Here is a 23,387-nt window from a genome sequence, read left to right as displayed (position 1 = left end):
TGGCATAGACAGTGCACAAATCCATTCTAATTACTAGTGGGAATTCAACTCCTGGCAACCAGGAGGAGGCAAAGAACACCCCAGCAAAGCTTCAAGTGTCCCTCCTACTTCCCACAATCCCCCAGTCATTCAGCCGAATGAATATGGTAAGAGAAGAGGACACAAAGGGCATAGAGGTGCCTGAAGTTTAGAGGAACAAGAATATAAAAGAAAAGGCTGCCTAAAATTTAGATAAGGGCAGGTTGTGGACTCTCCATGCCAGGAAAGAAAATCATTTATCAGGTAAGCATACATTTTTGTTTTCTTTCCAACGGCATGGAGAGTCCACAAATTCATTCTAATTACTAGTGGGAACCAATACCCAAGCTAGAAAACACAAAATGGAAAGGGAGGGAGAACAAGACAGGGAGACCTAAAATGAGGGTACCACCTCTTGAAGAACTTTCCTCCCAAAGGCAGCTTCAGCTGAAGTAGAAGGTCCTTCCTCAGAGGTAATTTCCACGGAGGGAAGGACAACATCTTCACCAGGTCCACGAACCACATTCTGCGAGGGCAAACAGAAGCAATTAGAATCACTGAAGCCTGTTCCTGTTTGATACGGGATATCACCCGAGGAAGGATGGCAAACGGAGGAAACAGGTAAATGAGACTGAAATGCTAGAGCGTCCACCAGAGCTGCCTGCGGATCCCTTGATCTGGATCCGTATCTTGGAAGATTGGTGCTTAGACAAGACGCCATCAGATTCAACTCTGGTACTCCCCACCTGGGGGTTATTATTGAGAATACCTCCGGATGAAGAGCCCACTCCCCTTTGTGAAAAGTCTGCCTGCTCAGATAATCCGCCTCCCAGTTGTCCACAACATGGATGTGAATGGCAGAAATGAGACGGTTGAGAGTCTCGGACCATCGAAGGATGTGTGACACCTCCTCCATTGCTAAGGAACTCCTTGTTCCTCCCTGATAGTTGATATAAGCCACTGAAGTGATGTTGTCCAATTGAAATTTAATAAACCGGACCAAACTCAACTGAGGCCAAGCCATCAGAGCACTGAAGATTGCTCTTAACTCTAGGATATTTATAGGAAGGGCAGACTCCGTCTGAGTCCAAATTCTCTGAACTCTTAAGGAACCCCAAACTGCTCCCCAGCCTGAAAGACTGGCATCTCTAGTCACAATCTCCCAGTATGGTCTCAAAAAGCATGTGCCTTGGGACAGATGGTCCTGAGAGATCCACCAGGACAGAGAGTCACATTGTCCAGAACTATACTCTGAGAGAGGTCTGAGAGGTCTCCGTTCCATTGTCTGAGCATGCATAACTGTAGAGGTCTCCGATAGAAACGAGCAAAAGGAATAATGTCCATGGAAGCAACTATTAGACCAATTACTTCCATACATTGCGCCACCGAAGAGCGGGCAGATGACTGAAGAGAAAGATAGGCAGAAAGAAGTGTGGATTTTCTGGTTTCCGTTAAGAAAATCTTCATAGAGATGGAGTCTATGATCGTCTCCAAAAAACATACCTTGGTACTTGGTACCAAGGAACTCTTGTCCAGATTTACCTTTCACCCATGAGAGGGAAGAATCAGCAACAGAGAATCCGTTTGGGATTCTGCTAAATGAAAAGATAGCGGCTAAACCAAGATATCATCCAGGAATGGCGCCACCGCAAGTCCTTCAGATCTGGCTACCACCAGAAGTGCCCCTAGAATCTTTGTTAAGTTTTGTGAGGCAGTGGCTAGACCAAAAGGCAGGGCTACAAATTGGAAGTTTCTGTCCAGGAAGGCAAACCGAAGGAATTGTAAATGATCCTTGTAAATAGGAACATGCGTCCTTCAGGTCCATGGTAGTCATATACTGACCCTCCTAAACTAAAGGGAGAATAGAACGAATAGTCTCCATTTTGAAGGACGGAACCCTGAGAAATTTGTTGAGACACTTGAGGTCTAGAATGGGTCGAAAAGTTCCCTCCTTCTTGGGAACCACAAATAGGTTGCAATAGAATCCTCAACACTGATCTGCTAGAGGAACAGGGACAATCACTCCAAGAGAAGTGAGTTCCCTGACACAGTTTAAGAAAGCCTCTTTTTTTCCTGGTTTGCAGATAATCTTGACAGGAGAAATCTGCCTCTGGGAGGTCGAGATTTGAACCCTATCTTGTATCCCTGAAAGACTACCACCACCACCCAAGGATCGGGGACATTGCGAATCCAAGCCTCTTGGAAAAAGGAAAAAGTCTGCCTAACTTTCTTATGCTGAGGCAGAAAAGCTCCCTTTCCACATGTGACCGTGGAAATTATTTCAGCCAGACCAGGACCAACCAAGGTCTTACCCTTAAAAGGAAGAGACAGTAGTCTAGACTTGGACACCATGTCAGCCAACCAAGACTTTAGCCATAGGGCTCTGCGAGATAGAACTGCAAAACTAGAAGTCTTTGCACTGAGACGAGCTACCTGCATACTGGCGTAGTAAATTAAGGTTTTAGCCATCTTTAAAGCCTTGATCCTGTCTTGGATCTCTTCCATATTAGTGTCCACCAAAATTAGTTCAGATAAGGAGTCACACCAATTAAGAGGCTGCGCCCACAACCGCTGCCATGGTAGCAATGATTGCCATAGCAACCATTGGTGAAGAAAAATCTCTCTTAAGTACCCTTCCAAATTCCTGTCCATAGTGTCTTTGAAGGAGGTACTATCCTCTAGAGTCTAGAGGAATAGTGGTTCTCTTGGCTAATGTGGATATAGCTCCATTCACCTTAGGAACAGTGCGCCCCAGATCCCGCACAGATTCGGCAACAGGAAACATCTTTTTAAAGACAGGAGACGGGGAAAAAGGTACACCCGGCTTTTCCTATTTCTGAGAAATGTCCAACATACAATCTGGAACAGGAAATACTTCCACTGATCTAGGGTTGACCTAAAAAACACCCCCCATCTATTTAACTTATTAACCTTAGGAGTAGCCAGAACTTCCTTAAGTAGCAAACAGTGGTGTTCAAGCTTAAGTCTGAAACTAACCTCCTCTGGATTCGCTGTACTTACTACAGCGGACTCAGAATCAGAGATTTTGCCCTCAGAAACTACTGAAGAATGGTCATCCTCAGATAACTGAGACAAACTGACCAAGGCCACTTTGGCGTTATCAGAAGTTCCTGATTTAGAGGAAATATTCTTAGATTTTTCTCTTCCTTTTACTTGAGATAGGTAAAGCACTCAGAGCTGCAGACACCGCCGAAGTAGGCTGCGCTGCAAAATCACCTGGCAAATATACTCCCCCAGAAACTGACAGAGGAGCCGCAGGGCACTGCTGGTGGAATTGCTAGGGATGGGGGTCATCTGAGGAGAAAGATGCGGCATGTCAGGGACAGCACTATCCTGACAGGCAGATGGCTCTGAGGGGGTTAAAGATTTTGAAAAAACATAATTTATGCTTACCTGATAAATTCCTTTCTTCTGTAGTGTGATCAGTCCACGGGTCATCATTACTTCTGGGATACCAATACCAAAGCAAAAGTACACGGATGACGGGAGGGATAGGCAGGCTCTTTATACAGAAGGAACCACTGCCTGAAGAACCTTTCTCCCAAAAATAGCCTCCGATGAAGCAAAAGTGTCAAATTTGTAAAATTTGGAAAAAGTATGAAGCGAAGACCAAGTTGTAGCCTTGCAAATCTGTTCAACAGAGGCCTCATTCTTGAAGGCCCAAGTGGAAGCCACAGCTCTAGTAGAATGAGCTGTAATTCTTTCAGGAGGCTGCTGTCCAGCAGTCTCATAAGCTAAACGAATTATGCTACGAAGCCAAAAAGAAAGAGAGGTAGCGGAAGCTTTTTGACCTCTCCTCTGCCCAGAGTAAATGACAAACAGAGAAGACGTTTGTCGAAATTCCTTAGTTGCCTGTAAGTAAAATTTTAGAGCACGGACTACATCCAGGTTGTGCAGTAGACGTTCCTTCTTTGAAGAAGGATTTGGGCATAAAGAAGGAACAACAATCTCTTGATTGATATTCCTGTTAGTAACTACCTTAGGTAAGAACCCAGGTTTAGTACGCAGGACTACCTTATCCGAATGAAAAATCAAATAAGGAGAATCACAATGTAAGGCTGATAATTCAGAGACTCTTCGAGCCGAGGAAATAGCCATTAAAAATAGAACTTTCCAAGATAACAACTTTATATCCATGGAATGAAGGGGTTCAAACGGAACGCCCTGTAAAACATTAAGAACAAGGTTTAAACTCCATGGTGGAGCAACAGTTTTAAACACAGGCTTAATCCTGGTCAAAGCCTGACAAAAAGCCTGGACGTCAGGAACTTCTGACAGACGTTTGTGTAACAGAATGGACAGAGCTGAGATCTGTCCCTTTAATGAACTAGCAGATAAACCCTTTTCTAAACCTTCTTGTAGAAAAGACAATATCCTAGGAATCCTAACCTTACTCCAAGAGTAACCTTTGGATTCACACCAATATAGGTATTTACACCATATCTTATGGTAAATCTTTCTGGTAACAGGTTTCCTAGCCTGTATTAAGGTATCAATAACTGACTCAGAAAACCCACGTCAAGCGTTCAATTTCCAAGCAGTCAGCTTCAGAGAAGTTAGATTTTGATGTTTGAAGGGACCCTGTATCAGAAGGTCCTGTTTCAGAGGTAGAGACCAAGGTGGACAGGATGACATGTCCACCAGGTCTGCATACCAAGTCCTGCGTGGCCACGCAGGTGCTATTAGAATCACTGATGCTCTCTCTTGTTTGATTCTGGCAATCAATCGAGGAAGCAACGGGAAGGGTGGAAACACGTAAGCCATCCTGAAGTCCCAAGGTGCTGTCAGAGCATCTATCAGGACTGCTCCTGGATCCCTGGATCTGGACCCGTAACGAGGAAGCTTGGCGTTCTGTCGAGACGCCATGAGATCTATCTCTGGTTTGCCCCAACGTCGCAGTATTTGGGCAAAGACCTCCGGATGAAGTTCCCACTCCCCCGGATGAAAAGTCTGACGACTTAAGAAATCCGCCTCCCAGTTCTCCACTCCCGGGATGTGGATTGCTGACAGGTGGCAAGAGTGAGACTCTGCCCAGAGAATTATCTTTGATACTTCCATCATAGCTAGGGAGCTTCTTGTCCCTCCCTGATGGTTGATGTAAGCTACAGTCGTGATGTTGTCCGACTGAAACCTGATGAACCCCCGAGTTGTCAACTGGGGCCAAGCCAGGAGGGCATTGAGAACTGCTCTCAATTCCAGAATGTTTATTGGCAGGAGACTCTCCTCCTGACTCCATTGTCCCTGAGCCTTCAGAGAATTCCAGACGGCACCCCAACCTAGAAGGCTGGCGTCTGTTGTTACAATTGTCCAGTCTGGTCTGCTGAATGGCATCCCCCTGGACAGATGTGGCCGAGAAAGCCACCATAGAAGAGAATTTCTGGTCTCTTGATCCAGATTCAGAGAAGGGGATAAGTCTGAGTAATCCCCATTCCACTGACTTAGCATGCACAGTTGCAGTGGTCTGAGGTGTAAGCGTGCAAAGGGAACTATGTCCATTGCCGCTACCATTAAGCCGATTACCTCCATGCATTGAGCCACTGACGGGTGTTGAATGGAATGTAGGGTGCGGCAAGCACTTTGAAGTCTTGTTAGCCTGTCCTCTGTCAGGTAAATCTTCATTTCTACAGAATCTATAAGAGTCCCCAGGAAGGGAACTCTTGTGAGTGGAACGAGTGAACTTTTCTTTTCGTTCACCTTCCATCCATGTGACCTTAGAAATGCCAGCACTAACTCTGTATGAGACTTGGCAGTTTGAAAGCTTGAAGCTTGTATCAGAATGTCGTCTAGGTATGGAGCTACCGAGATTCCCCGCGGTCTTAGTACCGCCAGAAGAGCACCCAGAACCTTTGTGAAGATTCTTGGAGCTGTAGCCAATCCGAATGGAAGAGCCACAAACTGGTAATGCCTGTCTAGGAAGGCAAACCTTAGGTACCGATAATGATCTTTGTGAATCGGTATGTGAAGGTAAGCATCTTTTAAATCTACAGTGGTCATGTACTGACCCTCTTGGATCATAGGTAAAATTGTCCGAATAGTCTCCATCTTGAACGATGGAACTCTTAGGAATTTGTTTAGGATCTTTAAGTCCAGGATTGGTCTGAAAGTTCCCTCTTTTTTGGGAACCACAAACAGATTTGAGTAAAACCCCTGTCCCTGTTCCGATCGTGGAACTGGATGGATTACTCCCATTAACAAGAGCTCTTGTACGCAGCGTAGAAACGCCTCTTTCTTTGTCTGGATTGTTGACAATCTTGACAGATGAAATCTCTCTCTTGGAGGAGAGTATTTGAAGTCCAGAAGGTATCCCTGAGATATTATCTCTAGCGCCCAGGGATCCTGGACATCTCTTGCCCAAGCCTGGGCGAAGAGAGAAAGTCTGCCCCCCACTAGATCCGATCCCGGATCGGGGGCCCTCAATTCATGCTGTTTTAGGGGCAGCAGCAGGTTTCCTGGCCTGCTTGCCCTTGTTCCAGGACTGGTTAGGTTTCCAGCCTTGTCTGTAGCGAGCAACAGCTCCTTCCTGTTTTGGTGCAGAGGAAGTTGATGCTGCTCCTGCTTTGAAATTACGAAAGGAACGAAAATTAGACTGTCTAGCCTTAACTTTGGCTTTGTCCTGAGGCAGGGCATGGCCTTTACCTCCTGTAATGTCAGCGATAATCTCTTTCAACCCGGGCCCGAATAAGGTCTGCCCTTTGAAAGGTATATTAAGCAATTTAGACTTAGAAGTAACATCAGCTGACCAGGATTTTAGCCACAGCGCCCTGCGTGCCTGAATGGCGAATCCTGAATTCTTCGCCGTAAGTTTAGTAAGATGTACTACGGCCTCCGAAATGAATGAATTAGCTAGTTTAAGGACTCTAAGCCTGTCCGTAATGTCGTCCAGAGTAGCTGAACCAATGTTCTCTTCCAGAGACTCAATCCAGAATGCCGCTGCAGCCGTGATCGGCGCAATGCATGCAAGGGGTTGCAATATAAAACCTTGTTGAACAAACATTTTCTTAAGGTAACCCTCTAACTTTTTATCCATTGGATCTGAAAAAGCACAGCTATCCTCCACCGGGATAGTGGTACGCTTAGCTAAGGTAGAAACTGCTCCCTCCACCTTAGGGACCGTTTGCCATAAGTCCCTTGTGGTGGCGTCTATTGGCAACATTTTTCTAAATATCGGAGGGGGTGAGAACGGCACACCGGGTCTATCCCACTCCTTAGTAACAATTTCAGTAAGTCTCTTAGGTATAGGAAAAACCTCAGTACTCGTCGGTACCGCAAAATATTTATCCAACCTACACATTTTCTCTGGTATTGCAACTGTGTTACAATCATTCAGAGCCGCTAACACCTCCCCTAGTAATACACGGAGGTTTTCCAGTTTAAATTTAAAATTTGAAATATCTGAATCCAGTCTGTTTGGATCAGAACCGTCACCCACAGAATGAAGTTCTCCGTCCTCATGTTCTGCCACCTGTGACGCAGTGTCTGACATGGCCCTAATATTATCAGCGCACTCTGTTCTCACCCCAGAGTGATCACGCTTACCTCTTAGTTCTGGTAATTTAGCCAAAACCTCAGTCATAACAGTAGCCATATCCTGTAATGTGATTTGTAATGGCCGCCCAGATGTACTCGGCGCTACAATATCACGCACCTCCCTCTGAGCGGGAGATGTAGGTACTGACACGTGAGGCGAGTTAGTCGGCATAACTCTCCCCTCGTTGTTTGGTGAAATTTGTTCAATTTGTACAGATTGACTTTTATTTAAAGTAGCATCAATACAGTTAGTACATAAATTTCTATTGGGCTCCACTTTGGCATTGCAACAAATGACACAGGTATCATCCTCTGAATCAGACATGTTTAACACACTAGCAAATAAACTTGCAACTTGGAAATACAATTCAATTAGAATAATATTAAAACGTACTGTGCCTTTAAGAAGCACAGAAGATCTATGACAGTTGAAAATTAATAAATTGAAACAGTTATAGCCTCAATCCTTGTAAACAACACAACTTTAGCAAAGGTTTAATCCCATTAGCAAAGATAACAAATTCTGAAAGCAGGAAACAAATTACAGAATAAACGTTTTTTATCTCAGTCAAACTACAATTCTCACAGCTCTGCTGAGAGAAATTACCTCCCTCAAAATAAGTTTTGAAGACCCCTGAGCTCTGTAGAGATGAACCGGATCATGCAGGGAATACAATGAGTTGCTGACTGAAATATTTGATGCGTAGTAAAAGCGCCAAAAAACGGCCCCTCCCCCTCACACACAGCAGTGAGGGAGAACAGAAACTGTCAGAAAACAGATTAAGCAACTGCCAAGTGGAAAAATAGTGCCCAAACATTTATTCACTCAGTACCTCAGTAAATGAAAACGATTTTACATTCCAGCAAAAACGTTAAACATAATCTCTAGTTATTAAACAGCTTTATGTATTTCTTACAGTGTAATTCTAGTGAAGTACCATTCCCCAGAATACTTAAGTGTAAAGTATACATACATGACATTATATCGGTATGGCAGGATTTTCTCATCAATTCCATTATCAGAAAATAAAAACTGCTACATACCTCTATGCAGATTCATCTGCCCGCTGTCCCCTGATCTGAAGTTTACCTCTCCTCAGATGGCCGAGAAACAGCAATATGATCTTAACTACTCCAGCTAAAATCATAACAAAAACTCTGGTAGATTCTTCTTCAAACTCTGCCAGAGAGATAATAACACACTCCGGTGCTATTTTAAAATAACAAACTCTTGATTGAAGATAAAAACTAAGTATAATCACCATAGTCCTCTCACACATCCTATCTAGTCGTTGGGTGCAAGAGAATGACTGGGAGTGACGTAGAGGGGAGGAGCTATATGCAGCTCTGCTGGGTGAATCCTCTTGCACTTCCTGTTGGGGAGGAGTAATATCCCAGAAGTAATGATGACCCGTGGACTGATCACACTTAACAGAAGAAAGAAGAATCTTTATTCTTTGAAAGTAACCTCTGACACACATTTGGAGCAAAACTGCACAGGAGGAATAATCTGTTCCTCTAAGCAGTACAAACATTTTTCAAAAGTAATAGAAAGGTTTGGATCATAATCCATTCTAAATTAAGTATTGGCCCATTTAATAATGAAAGTAATTTTTTAGCCCAAAAGAATAAACATCTAGCAGATTATAAAATGACATCTATTCAGGACTTTCTATAGAAAAGGCCCCGCTATAAGTTTAAACTTCACTGGACCCCTCCGGTCGCACCACTCCGATAAGCAGCGGTACAGAGAAAGAATAACCAAATCAGCTCTTATCAGAATCTGAACTGTCTCCTCCGATCACCGCTGCATTCTGAGGAAAATATCCACTTCTGGCGGAAGAATAGCCCAGCGATCACGTGACCGCGCATCTATTCAAAGCGCGCAAAATACCCTGCACTTAAAACAGTCCCACATAGGCAAACAGCCATAAAGTGAACACACACTTGCTCCAAATAAGTCAAAATATGAAATGGACCCCTCAAGAGCCCTCAGGTAAAAATACCTCTCTCTCCTAGCAGAATCATCCCAAAAAAACAAAGAAAGAAAAGCAACGTGTCCGTAATGTAGCAGCTCCATACCCTGCAATACTGCCCGCATAATGTAACGGCTCTATACCCTGCAATACTGCACACAAACCCTGTAATACTGCACACATACCCTGTAATACTGCACACATACCCTGTAATACTGCACACATACCCTGTAATACTGCACACATACCCTGTAATACTGCACACATAATGTAACAGCTCTATACCCTGTAATACTGCACACATAATGTAACAGCTTTATACCCTGTAATACTGCACACATAATGTAACAGCTCTATACCCTGTAATACTGCACACATAATGTAACAGCTCTATACCCTGTAATACTGCACACATAATGTAAAAGCTCTATACCCTGTAATACTGCTCTATACCCTGTAATACTGCTCTATACCCTGTAATACTGCTCTATACCCTGTAATACTGCTCTATACCCTGTAATACTGCACACATAATGTAACAGCTGTATACCCTGTAATACTGCACACATAATGTAACAGCTGTATACCCTGTAATACTGCACACATAATGTAACAGCTCTATACCCTGTAATACTGCTCTATACCCTGTAATACTGCTCTATACCCTGTAATACTTCACACATAATGTAACAGCTGTATACCCTGTAATACTGCACACATAATGTAACAGCTCTATACCCTGTAATACTGCACACATAATGTAACAGCTCTATACCCTGTAATACTGCACACATAATGTAACAGATGTATACCCTGTAATACTGCACACATAATGTAACAGATGTATACCCTGTAATACTGCACACATAATGTAACAGCTCTATACCCTGTAATACTGCACACATAATGTAACAGATGTATACCCTGTAATACTGCACACATAATGTAACAGCTCTATACCATGTAATACTGCACACATAATGTAACAGCTGTATACCCTGTAATACTGCACACATAATGTAACAGCTCTATACCCTGTAATACTGCACACATAATGTAACAGCTGTATACCCTGTAATACTGCACACATAATGTAACAGCTCTATACCCTGTAATACTGCACACATAATGTAACAGCTCTATACCCTGTAATACAGCACACATAATGTAACAGCTCTATACCCTGTAATACTGCACACATAATGTAACAGCTCTATACCCTGTAATACTGCACACATAATGTAACAGCTCTATACCCTGTAATACTGCACACATAATGTAACAGCTCTTTACCCTGTAATACTGCACACATACTGTAACAGCTGTATACCCTGTAATACTGCACACATAATGTAACAGCTCTATACCCTGTAATACTGCACACATAATGTAACAGCTTTATACCCTGTAATACTGCACACATAATGTAACAGCTGTATACCCTGTAATACTGCACACATAATGTAACAGCTTTATACCCTGTAATACTGCACACATAATGTAACAGCTTTATACCCTGTAATACTGCACACATAATGTAACAGCTCTATACCCTGTAATACTGCACACATAATGTAACAGCTCTATACCCTGTAATACTGCACACATAATGTAACAGCTCTATACCCTGTAATACTGCACACATAATGTAACAGCTCCATACCCTGTAATACTGCACACATAATGTAACAGCTCTATACACTGTAATACTGCACACATAATGTAACAGCTCTATACCCTGTAATACAGCACACATAATGTAACAGCTCTATACCCTGTAATACAGCACACATAATGTAACAGCTCTATACCGTGTAATACAGCACACATAATGTAACAGCTCTATACCCTGTAATACAGCACACATAATGTAACAGCTCTATACCGTGTAATACAGCACACATAATGTAACAGCTCTATACCCTGTAATACTGCACACATAATGTAACGGCTGTATACCCTGTAATACTGCACACATACTGTAACAGCTCTATACCCTGTAATACTGCACACATAATGTAACAGCTCTATACCCTGTAATACTGCACACATAATGTAACAGCTCTATACCCTGTAATACTGCACACATAATGTAACAGCTCTATACCCTGTAATACTGCACACATAATGTAACAGCTGTATACCCTGTAATACTGCACACATAATGTAACAGCTGTATACCCTGTAATACTGCACACATAATGTAACGGCTCTATACCCTGTAATACTGCACACATAATGTAACGGCTCTATACCCTGTAATACTGCACACATAATGTAACGGCTCTATACCCTGTAATACTGCACACATAATGTAACGGCTGTACACCCTGTAATACTGCACACATAATGTAACAGCTCCATACCCTGTAATACTGCACACATAATGTAACAGCTGTATACCCTGTAATACTGCACACATAATGTAACAGCTGTATACCCTGTAATACTGCACACATAATGTAACAGCTCTATACCCTGTAATACTGCACACATAATGTAACAGCTCTATACCCTGTAATACTGCACACATAATGTAACAGCTCTATACCCTGTAATACTGCACACATAATGTAACAGCTCTATACCCTGTAATACAGCACACATAATGTAACAGCTCTATACCCTGTAATACTGCACACATAATGTAACAGCTCCATACCCTGTAATACTGCACACATAATGTAACAGCTCTATACCCTGTAATACTGCACACATAATGTAACAGCTGTATACCCTGTAATACTGCACACATAATGTAACGGCTCTATACCCTGTAATACTGCACACATAATGTAACAGCTCTATACCCTGTAATACTGCACACATAATGTAACGGCTCTATACCCTGTAATACTGCACACATAATGTAACGGCTCTATACCCTGTAATACTGCACACATAATGTAACAGCTCTATACCCTGTAATAATGCACACATAATGTAACGGCTCTATACCCTGCAATACTGCACACATAATGTAACAGCTGTATACCCTGTAATACTGCACACATAATGTAACAGCTGTATACCCTGTAATACTGCACACATAATGTAACAGCTCTATACCCTGTAATACTGCACACATAATGTAACAGCTGTATACCCTGTAATACTGCACACATAATGTAACAGCTGTATTCCCTGTAATACTGCACACATAATGTAACAGCTCTATACCCTGTAATACTGCACACATAATGTAACAGCTCTATACCCTGTAATACTGCACACATACTGTAACAGCTCTATACCCTGTAATACTGCACACATAATGTAACAGCTCTATACCCTGTAATACTGCACACATAATATAACAGCTCTATACCCTGTAATATTGCACACATAATGTAACAGCTCTATACCCTGTAATACTGCACACATAATGTAACAGCTCCATGCCCTGTAATACTGCACACATAATGTAACAGCTGTATACCCTGTAATACTGCACACATAATGTAACAGCTGTATACCCTGTAATACTGCACACATAATGTAACGGCTCTGTACCCTGTAATACTGCACACATAATGTAACAGCTCTATACCCTGTAATACTGCACATATAATGTAACGGCTCTATACCCTGTAATACTGCACACATAATGTAACGGCTCTATACCCTGTAATACTGCACACATAACGTAACAGCTCTATACCCTGTAATACTGCACACATAATTTAACAGCTCTATACCCTGTAATACTGCACACATAATGTAACGGCTCTATACCCTGTAATACTGCACACATAACGTAACAGCTCTATACCCTGTAATACTGCACACATAATTTAACAGCTCTATACCCTGTAATACTGCACACATAATGTAACGGCTGTATACCCTGTAATACTGCACACATAATGTAACGGCTGTATACCCTGTAATACTGCACACATAATGTAACAGCTCTATACCCTGTAATACTGCACACATAATGTAACAGCTCTATACCCTGTAATACTGCACACATAATGTAACAACTCTATACCCTGTAATACTGCACACATAATGTAACAGCTGTATACCCTGTAATACTGCACACATAATGTAACAGCTGTATACCCTGTAATACTGCACACATAATGTAACAGCTGTATACCCTGTAATACTGCACACATAATGTAACAGCTGTATACCCTGTAATACTGCACACATAATGTAACAGCTGTATACCCTGTAATACTGCACACATAATGTAACGGCTGTATACCCTGTAATACTGCACACATAATGTAACAGCTGTATACCCTGTAATACTGCACACATAATGTAACAGCTCTATACCCTGTAATACTGCACACATAATGTAACAGCTCTATACCCTGTAATACTGCACACATAATGTAACAGCTCTATACCCTGTAATACTGCACACATAATGTAACAGCTCTATACCCTGTAATACTGCTCTATACCCTGTAATACTGCACACATAATGTAAGAGCTGTATACCCTGTAATACTGCACACATAATGTAACAGCTCTATACCCTGTAATACTGCACACATAATGTAACAGCTCTATACCCTGTAATACTGCACACATAATGTAACAGCTCTATACCCTGTAATACTGCACACATAATGTAACAGCTCTATACCCTGTAATACTGCTCTATACCCTGTAATACTGCACACATAATGTAAGAGCTCTATACCCTGTAATACTGCACACATAATGTAACGGCTCTATACCCTGTAATACTGCACACATAATGTAACAGCTCTATACCCTGTAATACTGCACACATAATGTAACAGCTTTATACCCTGTAATACTGCACACATAATGTAACGGCTCTATACCCTGTAATACTGCACACATAATGTAACAGCTCTATACCCTGTAATACTGCACACATAATGTAACAGCTCTATACCCTGTAATACTGCACACATAATGTAACAGCTCTATACCCTGTAATACTGCACACATAATGCAACAGCTCTATACCCTGTAATACTGCACACATAATGTAACAGCTCTATACCCTGTAATACTGCACACATAATGTAACAGCTGTATACCCTGTAATACTGCACACATAATGTAACGGCTCTATACCCTGTAATACTGCACACATAATGTAACAGCTGTATACCCTGTAATACTGCACACATAATGTAACAGCTCTATACCCTGTAATACAGCACACATAATGTAACAGCTCTATACCCTGTAATACTGCACACATAATGTAACAGCTCTATACCCTGTAATACTGCACACATAATGTAACAGCTCTATACCCTGTAATACTGCACACATAATGTAACAGCTCTATACCCTGTAATACTGCACACATAATGTAACAGATGTATACCCTGTAATACTGCACACATAATGTAACAGCTCTATACCCTGTAATACTGCACACATAATGTAACAGCTCTATACCCTGTAATACAGCACACATAATGTAACGGCTCTATACCCTGTAATACTGCACACATAATGTAACAGCTCTATACCCTGTAATACTGCACACATAATGTAACAGCTCTATACCCTGTAATACTGCACACATAATGTAACAGCTCTATACCCTGTAATACTGCACACATAATGTAACAGCTGTATACCCTGTAATACTGCACACATAATGTAACGGCTCTGTACCCTGTAATACTGCACACATAATGTAACGGCTCTATACCCTGTAATACTGCACATATAATGTAACGGCTCTATACCCTGTAATACTGCACACATAATGTAACGGCTCTGTACCCTGTAATACTGCACACATAATGTAACAGCTCTATACCCTGTAATACTGCACATATAATGTAACGGCTCTATACCCTGTAATACTGCACACATAATGTAACGGCTCTATACCCTGTAATACTGCACACATAACGTAACAGCTCTATACCCTGTAATACTGCACACATAATTTAACAGCTCTATACCCTGTAATACTGCACACATAATGTAACGGCTCTATACCCTGTAATACTGCACACATAACGTAACAGCTCTATACCCTGTAATACTGCACACATAATTTAACAGCTCTATACCCTGTAATACTGCACACATAATGTAACGGCTGTATACCCTGTAATACTGCACACATAATGTAACGGCTGTATACCCTGTAATACTGCACACATAATGTAACAGCTCTATACCCTGTAATACTGCACACATAATGTAACAGCTCTATACCCTGTAATACTGCACACATAATGTAACAACTCTATACCCTGTAATACTGCACACATAATGTAACAGCTGTATACCCTGTAATACTGCACACATAATGTAACAGCTGTATACCCTGTAATACTGCACACATAATGTAACAGCTGTATACCCTGTAATACTGCACACATAATGTAACAGCTGTATACCCTGTAATACTGCACACATAATGTAACAGCTGTATACCCTGTAATACTGCACACATAATGTAACAGCTGTATACCCTGTAATACTGCACACATAATGTAACAGCTCTATACCCTGTAATACTGCACACATAATGTAACAGCTCTATACCCTGTAATACTGCACACATAATGTAACAGCTCTATACCCTGTAATACTGCACACATAATGTAACAGCTCTATACCCTGTAATACTGCTCTATACCCTGTAATACTGCACACATAATGTAAGAGCTGTATACCCTGTAATACTGCACACATAATGTAACAGCTCTATACCCTGTAATACTGCACACATAATGTAACAGCTCTATACCCTGTAATACTGCACACATAATGTAACAGCTCTATACCCTGTAATACTGCACACATAATGTAACAGCTCTATACCCTGTAATACTGCACACATAATGTAACAGCTGTATACCCTGTAATACTGCACACATAATGTAACAGCTCTATACCCTGTAATACTGCACACATAATGTAACAGCTCTATACCCTGTAATACTGCACACATAATGTAAGAGCTCTATACCCTGTAATACTGCACACATAATGTAACAGCTCTATACCCTGTAATACTGCACACATAATGTAACAGCTCTATACCCTGTAATACTGCACACATAATGTAACAGCTTATACCCTGTAATACTGCACACATAATGTAACAGCTCTATACCCTGTAATACTGCACACATAATGTAACAGCTCTATACCCTGTAATACTGCACACATAATGTAACAGCTCTATACCCTGTAATACTGCACACATAATGTAACAGCTCTATACCCTGTAATACTGCACACATAATGCTAACAGCTCTATACCCTGTAATACTGCACACATAATGTAACAGCTCTATACCCTGTAATACTGCACACATAATGTAACAGCTGTATACCCTGTAATACTGCACACATAATGTAACGGCTCTATACCCTGTAATACTGCACACATAATGTAACAGCTGTATACCCTGTAATACTGCACACATAATGTAACAGCTCTATACCCTGTAATACAGCACACATAATGTAACAGCTCTATACCCTGTAATACTGCACACATAATGTAACAGCTCTATACCCTGTAATACTGCACACATAATGTAACAGCTCTATACCCTGTAATACTGCACACATAATGTAACAGCTCTATACCCTGTAATACTGCACACATAATGTAACAGATGTATACCCTGTAATACTGCACACATAATGTAACAGCTCTATACCCTGTAATACTGCACACATAATGTAACAGCTCTATACCCTGTAATACTGCACACATAATGTAACGGCTCTATACCCTGTAATACTGCACACATAATGTAACAGCTCTATACCCTGTAATACTGCACACATAATGTAACAGCTCTATACCCTGTAATACTGCACACATAATGTAACGGCTCTATACCCTGTAATACTGCACACATAATGTAACAGCTCTATACCCTGTAATACTGCACACATACTGTTACAGCTCTATACCCTGTAATACTGCACACATAATGTAACAGCTCTATACCCTGTAATACTGCACACATAATGTAACGCTCTATACCCCTGTAATACTGCACACATAATGTAACAGCTCTATACCCTGTAATACTGCCCACATAATGTAACGCTCTATACCCTGTAATACTGCCACACATAATGTAACAGCTCGTATACCCTGTAATACTGACACATAATGTAACAGCTCTATACCCTGTAATACTGCACACATAATGTAACAGCTCTATACCCTGTAATACTGCACACATAATGTAACAGCTCTATACCCTGTAATACTGCACACATAATGTAACAGCTGTATACCCTGTAATACTGCACACATAATGTAACAGCTGTATACCCTGTAATACTGCACACTATTGTAACAGCTGTATACCCTGTATACTGCACACATAATGTAACAGCTCTATACCCTGTAATACTGCACACATAATGTAACAGCTCTATACCCTGTAATACTGCACACATAATGTAACTGCTCTATACCCTGTAATACTGCACACATAATGTAACAGCTGTATACCCTGTAATACTGCACACATAATGTAACAGCTGTATACCCTGTAATACTGCACACATAATGTAACAGCTGTATACCCTGTAATACTGCACACATAATGTAACAGCTGTATACCCTGTAATACTGCACACATAATGTAACAGCTCCATGCCCTGTAATACTGCACACATAATGTAACAGCTGTATACCCTGTAATACTGCACACATAATGTAACAGCTCTATACCCTGTAATACTGCACACATAATGTAACAGCTCTATACCCTGTAATACTGCACACATAATGTAACAGCTCTATACCCTGTAATACTGCACACATAATGTAACAGCTCTATACCCTGTAATACTGCACACATAATGTAACGGCTCTATACCCTGTAATACTGCACACATAATGTAACGGCTCTATACCCTGTAATACTGCACACATAATGTAACAGCTCTATACCCTGTAATACAGCACACATAATGTAACAGCTGTATACCCTGTAATACTGCACACATAATGTAACAGCTCTATACCCTGTAATACTGCACACATAATGTAACAGCTCTATACCCTGTAATACTGCACACATAATGTAACAGCTGTATACCCTGTAATACTGCACACATAATGTAACAGCTGTATACCCTGTAATACTGCACACATAATGTAACAGCTGTATACCCTGTAATACTGCACACATAATGTAACAGCTCTATACCCTGTAATACTGCACACATAATGTAACAGCTCTATACCCTGTAATACTGCACACATAATGTAACAGCTCTATACCCTGTAATACTGCACACATAATGTAACAGCTCTATACCCTGTAATACTGCACACATAATGTAACAGCTCTATACCCTGTAATACTGCACACATAATGTAACAGCTCTATACCCTGTAATACTGCACACATAATGTAACAGCTCTATACCCTGTAATACTGCACACATAATGTAACAGCTGTATACCCTGTAATACTGCACACATAATGTAACAGCTGTATACCCTGTAATACTGCACACATAATGTAACAGCTCTATACCCTGTAATACTGCACACATAATGTAACAGCTCTATACCCTGTAATACTGCTCTATACCCTGTAATACTGCACACATAATGTAACAGCTCTATACCCTGTAATACAGCACACATAATGTAACAGCTCTATACCCTGTAATACTGCTCTATACCCTGTAATACTGCTCTATACCCTGTAATACTGCACACATAATGTAACAGCTCTATACCCTGTAATACTGCACACATAATGTAACAGCTGTATACCCTGTAATACTGCACACATAATGTAACAGCTCTATACCCTGTAATACTGCACACATAATGTAACGGCTCTATACCCTGTAATACTGCACACATAATGTAACAGCTCTATACCCTGTAATACTGCACACATAATGTAACAGCTCTATACCCTGTAATACTGCACACATACTGTAACAGCTCTATACCCTGTAATACTGCACACATAATGTAACAGCTTTATACCCTGTAATACTGCACACATAATGTAACGGCTCTATACCCTGTAATACTGCACACATAATGTAACGGCTCTATACCCTGTAATACTGCACACATAATGTAACAGCTGTATACCCTGTAATACTGCACACATAATGTAACAGCTCTATACCCTGTAATACTGCACACATAATGTAACAGCTCTATACCCTGTAATACTGCACACATAATGTAACAGCTCTATACCTGTAATACTGCACACATAATGTAACAGCTCTATACCCTGTAATACTGCACACATAATGTAACAGCTCTATACCCTGTAATACTGCACACATAATGTAACAGCTCTATACCTGTAATACTGCACACATAATGTAACAGCTCTATACCCTGTAATACTGCACACATAATGTAACGGCTCTATACCCTGTAATACTGCACATATAATGTAAAAGCTCTATACCCTGTAATACTGCTCTATACCCTGTAATACTGCTCTATACCCTGTAATACTGCTCTATACCCTGTAATACTGCACACATAATGTAACAGCTGTATACCCTGTAATACTGCACACATACTGTTACAGCTCTATACCCTGTAATACAGCACACATAATGTAACAGCTCTATACCCTGTAATACTGCACACATAATGTAACGGCTCTATACCCTGTAATACTGCACACATAGGGGCCCATTTATCAAAGGGCTTGCGGACCTGATCCGACACTGCGGATCAGGTCCGCAAGACCTCGCTAAATGCGGAGAGCAATACGCTCTCCACATTTAACATTGCACCAGCAGCTCACAAGAGCTGCTGGTGCAACGCCGCCCCCTGCTGACTTGCGGCCAATCGGCCGCCAGCAGGGAGCTGTCAATCAACCCGATCGTATTCGATCGGGTTGATTTCCGGCGGTTCCTGTCCGCCTGCTCAGAGCAGGCGGACAGGGTTATGAAGCAGCGGTCTTTAGACCGCTGCTTCATAACTTGTGTTTCTGGCGAGTCTGAAGACTCGCCAGAAACACAGCCCTTCAAGCTCCATACGGAGCTTGATAAATGGGCCTGATAATGTAACGGCTCTATACCCTGTAATACTGCACACATAATGTAACAGCTCTATACCCTGTAATACTGCACACATAATGTAACGGCTCTATACCCTGTAATACTGCACACATAATGTAACAGCTCTATACCCTGTAATACTGCACACATAATGTAACAGCTCTATACCCTGTAATACTGCACACATAATGTAACAGCTGTATACCCTGTAATACTGCACACATAATGTAACAGCTCTATACCATGTAATACTGCACACATAATGTAACAGCTCTATACCCTGTAATACTGCTCTATACCCTGTAATACTGCTCTATACCCTGTAATACTGCACACATAATGTAACAGCTCTATACCCTGTAATACTGCACACATAATGTAACAGCTCTATACCCTGTAATACTGCACACATAATGTAACAGCTCTATACCCTGTAATACAGCACACATAATGTAACAGCTGTATACCCTGTAATACAGCACACATAATGTAACAGCTCTATACCCTGTAATACTGCACACATAATGTAACAGCTCTATACCCTGTAATACTGCACACATAATGTAACAGCTCTATACCCTGTAATACTGCACACATAATGTAACAGCTCTATACCCTGTAATACTGCACACATAATGTAACAGCTCTATACCCTGTAATACTGCACACATAATGTAACAGCTCTATACCCTGTAATACTGCACACATAATGTAACAGCTCTATACCCTGTAATACTGCACACATAATGTAACAGCTCTATACCCTGTAATACTGCACACATAATGTAACAGCTCTATACCCTGTAATACTGCACACATAACGTAACAGCTCTATACCCTGTAATACTGCACACATAATGTAACAGCTGTATACCCTGTAATACTGCACACATAATGTAACAGCTCTATACCCTGTAATACAGCACACATAATGTAACAGCTCTATACCCTGTAATACTGCACACATAATGTAACAGCTCTATACCCTGTAATACTGCACACATAATGTAACAGCTGTATACCCTGTAATACTGCACACATAATGTAACAGCTCTATACCCTGTAATACAGCACACATAATGTAACAGCTCTATACCCTGTAATACTGCACACATAATGTAACAGCTGTATACCCTGTAATACTGCACACATAATGTAACAGCTCTATACCCTGTAATACTGCACACATAATGTAACAGCTCTATACCCTGTAATACTGCACACATAATGTAACAGCTCTATACCCTGTAATACTGCACACATAATGTAACAGCTCTATACCCTGTAATACTGCACACATAATGTAACAGCTCTATACCCTGTAATACTGCACACATAATGTAACAGCTGTATACCCTGTAATACTGCACACATAATGTAACAGCTCTATACCCTGTAATACTGCACACATAATGTAACAGCTCTATACCCTGTAATACTGCACACATAATGTAACAGCTCTATACCCTGTAATACTGCACACATAATGTAACAGCTCCATACCCTGTAATACTGCACACATAATGTAACAGCTCTATACCCTGTAATACTGCACACATAATGTAACAGCTCCATACCCTGTAATACTGCACACATAATGTAACAGCTGTATACCCTGTAATACTGCACACATAATGTAACAGCTCCATACCCTGTAATACTGCACACATAATGTAACGGCTCTATACCCTGTAATACTGCACACATAATGTAACGTCTCTTTACCTTGTAATACTGCACACATAATGTAACAGCTCTATACCCTGTAATACTGCACACATAATGTAACAGCTCTATACCCTGTAATACTGCACACATAATGTAACAGCTGTATACCCTGTAATACTGCACACATAATGTAACAGCTCCATACCCTGCAATACTGCACATATAATGTAACAGCTCCATGCCCTGCAATACTGCACACATTTTTATCCCAATTCTGAAGAGTCCCATGACTTCACCAAAGTGTCACAGCCTTTGCAGATTCACTTACCCGTGGGAACATAGGATAGACAACATCTCAGTATGAAATCTTGCTAACTGAAAAGATAGTGCCTGAACCAAGAGTCGTCCAGGTATGGTGCCACCACAATTCCCTGAGATCTGATCACTGCCAAAAGGGCCCCTAAAATTTTTGTAAAAATTTGAGGAACCGTAGCAAGGACAAAGGGAAGGGCAACAAACTGGAAAAGTCTGTCCAGAAAGGCAAACCGCAGGAATTGGTGACATTCCCTGTAAATCGGAACATGAAGATAAGCGTCCTTCAGGTCTATGGTAGACATGTACCGACCATCCTGAACGAAGGGAAGAATGGAACGAATAGTCTCCATTTGAAGGACGGAACCTTGAGGAATTTGTTGAGACACTTGAGGTCCAATATGGGTCGGAAAATTCCATCTTTCTTGGGAACCACAAAAAGATTTGAATAAAATCCTTGATTCTGTTCCATTTAAGGAACTGGGACAAAAACTCCTAGAGAAGATAGGCCCTTTACACAGTTTAAGAATGACTCTCTCTTCCCATGGTATGCAGAAAAACTTTGACATGCTAAATCAGCCCCTGGGGAGACAGGACTTGAACCCTATCATGTATCCCTGGGAAACTACTTCCACAGCCCAAGGATCTGGGACATTGTGTATCCAAGACTTCCGAAAGAAGAAAAGCCTGCCCCTTACTTTATCCAAGACTGTATCGAGGGTGGCCCCTTCATACTGACTAGAGTCAGAGGAAGAATTTAGAATAGTTTCCCCTTATCCAAGGTTGTCTGGACCTCCATGAAATCCTAGATTGATCCATTGAAGTTAAAAAGGGAATGAAAATTCCTAGAAGCCCTCATGT

General features: G+C 41.2%; 1 protein-coding gene across 2 annotated transcripts in view; it reads right to left on the bottom strand.

The window, feature by feature from the left end:
* The window catches only part of LOC128643001 (surfeit locus protein 1), a 182,515-nt gene that overhangs the window by 58,114 nt on the left and 101,014 nt on the right, over positions 1-23,387 (bottom strand). The gene's annotated exons all lie outside the window — the stretch shown is intronic.

Source organism: Bombina bombina, chromosome 12 (genome assembly GCF_027579735.1).
Source record: "Bombina bombina isolate aBomBom1 chromosome 12, aBomBom1.pri, whole genome shotgun sequence".
Lineage (NCBI taxonomy): Eukaryota > Metazoa > Chordata > Amphibia > Anura > Bombinatoridae > Bombina > Bombina bombina.
Note: the sequence above shows the minus strand (reverse complement) of the source record. Positions and strands in the feature narration are given on the sequence as shown.